This window comes from Panthera uncia, chromosome E1 (genome assembly GCF_023721935.1).
Source record: "Panthera uncia isolate 11264 chromosome E1, Puncia_PCG_1.0, whole genome shotgun sequence".
NCBI classification, from domain to species: domain Eukaryota; kingdom Metazoa; phylum Chordata; class Mammalia; order Carnivora; family Felidae; genus Panthera; species Panthera uncia.
Genome location: NC_064814.1, coordinates 1,492,248 through 1,496,960, shown reverse-complemented (window position 1 = coordinate 1,496,960; position 4,713 = coordinate 1,492,248). Strand labels below are relative to the sequence as shown.

The window sequence follows — 4,713 nt, the reverse complement described above, 5'->3', positions numbered from 1 at the left end:
TGTGGCAGCTAAGGCCACCCTCCAGTCCAGGCACAAATTCCCGGTGCAGCACCTTGGAGTGGACCTCCTGGGGTCCCACCCACAGCCAGGGAGCACCCGGGAAGGCAGGGATCCAGGCTACTCTGGGGAGTGCTTAGTGAGGGAGCCACATTTGGGGGCTTCTCAGGTGGGCTGGATGGGCTGCCCTTCCCCCCACACCCCTGCTCCCTCCAGCGCACCCTCCCACGCCCCCCCTACCCCCCCCCCAACTGGTGGAAGACCTCCTTCTGGAAGATGGTGTTGGGGCCCAGCCCTGCTTCCTGGAGGCTTCAGTGGTGCCTGGGGAGCCCCTCCAGCTAAGGCGCTTCTGGGAACAGGCCTGATTTTTTTTTTTTTTACACCCCTCATGTACTGTCCTTGGAAAGAGAGTGGATGTGCACCGCTCTCCCGCTGAGGGAGGGTAGGGGGTGCTGGGTCAGCTCACCCTCCTTCCCCCTCATGCCCAGTGCAAACCTGTGGATACAGGGCCCCCCCTTCAGGCGGGCCTGCTTGCCTGCCCTCTGGACCCGGCCCCCTGAGCCTGGCAGGGGGTGGGGGTGAATTAAGAGTCAATTTTTGCCAAGAAATTATTCCTAATTTGCCCTTTGACTAATGGCCCTGGGAACAATGGAGAGACACCCGGCACACAATTACGGAGCGCGCAGCTCTCTCTCTGCTGTTCTCTGGCCCAAGTAGGCATTTATTTGGAGCAGGGACTAATTCACAATTTTATGTAACTCGCCCGACACCCCCACACCCTTGTGTTAAAAAAATGATTATTTCATGATTCCAGGCAGAGCAGGATCGTGGTCTTTTGGGAGCTGGGAGCACTGTAGATGAAACTCCATGGCTGGGGACAGGCTGGGGGGGATGTGTCAGGGGCCCCCGGGCTGCGTGGGGCAAGGCAGGTTCTCCAGATCGCCGGGCCACGTGTAAACATGGGCTGCTGTGTGAGATGAAGCGTGTGCACGTATGTTTCGTGCACATGGGAGTGTAACGTGCTGCGTGGTGCTCAAGGGTGTGCCTGAGTGTGATGTACGCGCACGTGTGTGCGAGACGTACGCGTGTGCACAGGGGCGGTGTGTGCTGAGAGAGCACGCCCAGGTGTCAGAGAACAGCTGGCTTCTCGGGCATCTGTTTACCTTCTTCCCAGGCCAGAGGGCAAGCCAGGAGGGGTGTCTGGCAGGAGAGGCATGTGGACGCGGGGGTTCCTGCAGGGAGGAAGCAAGCAGAGCTGAAGGATGCCTCTGGCAGTGGTCCAGGCTGGGGCCAGGCCCACGGGCGGCCAGGGTGTGGGGGTCCCTTCCCTTGTGAAACTGCAGGCGGCTGCAGAGCCCTGGACACCCCGGCTCAACCTGGCCTCCCATCGGGACCCCCTCGTTTCTCGCGTCTGCCCTCTCCCTGGGTCTCTCCCGCCCTAGTGGAAGGCGAGTCCTCAGATCCCTACACCATGTTTCTCTAAAATTAAAAACATTTGTTAGCTCTGGGCAGCAGGGAGAGTGAAAAGGAAACCGGAGGTTTCCTCGTTGCTGATAGTGCTTCCAGCCAAACATGCCCCGGCCCGAGCCTCACGGGGGAACACGGGCAGCTTATTTTGGTGGTACTTGGGGAGCTGCCTGGCGGCCCGGTGCCCGAGCTGGGAAGCTGCCAGACCCTGCCGCATCCAGCAGGCCTATCGGCAACTATTTGCTGTAACAACTGTTTTGAAACAGCACTGGGGGGGGGGGGGGGGGGGCCCCCCCAGGTTTTTTTTTTAGGGGGGGGGGGGAGGGGGGGGGGGGGGGGGTTGGGGGAGCCATAGCTAGGCAGGGAAGAGTGAGGCCTAAGCACATCCAAGGCCTCTAGGCCCTCCCCAGGCCTGCCGCCTGTCTCTGGATGCGAGTCAGCAGGGGCAGGGGACAGCACTGGGGATGGGGGTCCTGAAAGCCAATTCTCACCCCCTGAATTAGTAATCTGGGGAACGCCAGCTGCAACCCGCAAGGGCAGGGAGGTCCCGGAATCGTACAGTTCTCTGCGGTCTGAAGTCCCTCCAGTACCGCTAGGGTGGGGCCCATCAGCCAGGCTCCAGGACCTTCAGAGAATCTTCTGCCCTAGGAGGTGGGGAGCAGAGAATGGGGATTTCCCAGCGGGTGCCTTTCTGGGCAAACTGCGGGATCCTGGAGACTGGAAGCCCCTACGTCTCGCCCACAGGCGGTCAGAGGCCAGGAGTCCCCTCCTGGCCCATGGGCATCGGGCGGCGGGCGCAGCTCTGGGAACTCAGAGAAACTCCAGGGATTCCGCCGGTCGCCGAGGTGTTCTTTCCCTTGGATGGAGAATCTTTTTCTTATATGTATTTTGCTCACATATATATTTCATTTCAAACGGAACTTTAAAACTCAATCTTACATTAAAAAAAAGAAGGTTCCTGGGCCGGAAAACAACTCATTGGAGAATGTCAGCAATGGGGTACTCCGCTACCAAACCAGAATAGGCAACGTGCTGTCAGCTAGGGGCGCTTTGCCGGGGGTCTAGACTTCAAAGTCCCGGCTGGGGAGAGCTGTGCCGAGGGGCTGCGGGAAGCTGGTGAGGGTCCCAGGGCTCACGGACCGAGCAGCCTCCGCGCACCAGGCCACCGGGGCCAGGGACGCAGTGTGAGCCCGGCGAGCTCCGGGACGGCGCGGCAAGCCGCTTCCAGCCCGAGCTCCGGCCTCGCCTGGCCCTGTAAGGGGTTCCGGAGCCCAGGCTGGAGGCCGTCCCCGCCGACCCACCTCTAGGCGAGAGCGATTTCTCCCCAACCGGGCCGGCTTTCCTGGATGTGCGTGGGAAGCGGGGGGCCTCCGCACGCACCCGTAGGGGCGGGACCCAGAGGAAGTCCGTCTCCCCGACACATGTCGGGGCGGTCACTGCGACTCCATCCTCCAGAAGCCACGGGCCGAGCCCGGTGGTCCGCGTCAGCCACCCCCTACCCCGATGGTCGCGCCAAGCCCGAGCGGCCCCGCCCCGCCCCCCCCGGGTCCGCAACGGGGACCTAATTCAATCGCCCACGGCCTAATGAATAGCCGCGCGCTAATCGGATCTCCAGGCGCTTTATGGATTTATGCAAGCTGCCTCTCCTCCCGCGGTTGCCGCGCGCCGCCTGGGGTCGTTTCCGAAGGCGTCGGCCTCGGGACTGGCCAGAGGCTCCGGCAGCTGGGGTTTTATCTCTGCCGCTGCGTCGGGGCATCGCCGGAGCCTCAGCTCGGGACCGCGCGCCCTGTCCCGCGCTCGCGGTGTCCCGGTGCTTACCTGCCAGCCCCGGGCTCTCCGGAGCCGCCCCGCCGGCCACGCCGCCCGAAGCGGGCGCCCAATCCCGGAGCCCCCGCCCGCCGCCCAAGCCCCCACCCCAGGTCAGAGATGCCCGCGGGGGAAGGCCGGCCCGGGCCGTGCGCCTGCTTCCCCTTTCTCTCCGGATTCCTTTGATCCGCAGGCTCTGCGGCGCACCTCAGCTCCCGGGCTGCTGGGGTCGGCCCGTGGGGGTCCTGGAAACTGTCCCCAGCTTATCTCCTTTCATCAAGCGGCCTTGGGCGCCTTGAAACCGCGGAGCCAGTAATTGCTTTTTTCAGGAGGCCCTGTGCGGACTGGACAACAGCCAATCAGCGCCTTGTTTACACTCGGTGATTGACAGCCTACTGGCAACGTGCCAGCCAATCCCGGCGGTCCCGCGGGAGCGGGCGGGGGGGGGGGGGCGGGAAAAGGAAGGAGACAACAGAAGGCCTCAGGCTTAACCCCTTCGTGTCCCTATTGGAATGAGCCGGTGGAGAATTTCTAATGCGTGTGCATGAGTTTGTTAGCATCTAGTTTAAATATCCTTTTTTTTGTGTCTCCCAGAGGGGGAGGTAGAGATTCACAAGGAGAAAGAGGAGTAAATATGTATCCATCACTACTAAAACATCACCTTGACTCCCCGGGAATAAATAAATAGCATGTTGTCGGGAAATCAAATTCTAACAGAAATATTTGTTTGGAGAATATTTTTAAAAGTGCTTTAAATCCAATAACGATAATTGTTCAGTGGCTCTTATTAATTGTGGGGAGAATTTAGTTGATATGCAGGAGACTGGCTTTGAGAAATGCAAGGTTTTCGCATTGTGCATTATCAAGGTGAACATACTTTAAAAATCTAGTTACAGCTGAAGAAAAGGGCAATCTTTGTCTCAGCTATGAATTCCGGATTTTCATTTTGATCGGTGCTCCGTTGCAAAGTATGGCCAAGGGAGATAAAAATGAGAGCTGGTAGATAGATAGCCAGAGATGCAGGACCATGTCCCTGAGGTCTGATCCGCAGGGCAAGGGACAGGAGGGGACCAGGCAGGTGACTCTGGGGCTTGCGCTGCCCTGGCCTCGGGAGTGCAGGCATTCCCGAGGTCGGTGCGACCAGGCCAAGGTCCGGATGGTGGAAGGACCAGGCAACCCGAGAAGGCTTCTACGCTTGGAGCTCGGACCTACTTGTGCGGGGTTCAGGCACCTGCCAGACATCCCAGGTATTAAAAAAAAAAAAAAATCTGCTTTAACGGGTGGTGTTGTTTCTTTCTCCTGGCCTCTGTTGCACCAGAAGCCAAACGTTAGACCTGCTGGATTAATTTTTAAAAAAGAAAGAACGAAAGAAAAAAGAACGAAAGAAAAGGAAAAGAAGAAAAGAAAAGAAAAGAAAAGAAAAGAAAAGAAAAGAAAAGAAAA

The 4,713-nt window shown here is 59.1% G+C and overlaps 1 long non-coding RNA gene across 1 annotated transcript; it reads right to left on the bottom strand.

Moving 5' to 3' along the window:
- Positions 1-290: 290 nt before the first annotated feature.
- LOC125926267 (uncharacterized) lies at positions 291-3,007 on the bottom strand. Its single transcript, XR_007459036.1, has 3 exons — positions 1,956-3,007; positions 1,161-1,229; positions 291-964 (listed from the first exon to the last, which is right to left on the bottom strand). It is a non-coding gene; the product is annotated as an uncharacterized LOC125926267 (long non-coding RNA).
- Between the last annotated feature and the right edge of the window lie 1,706 nt (positions 3,008-4,713).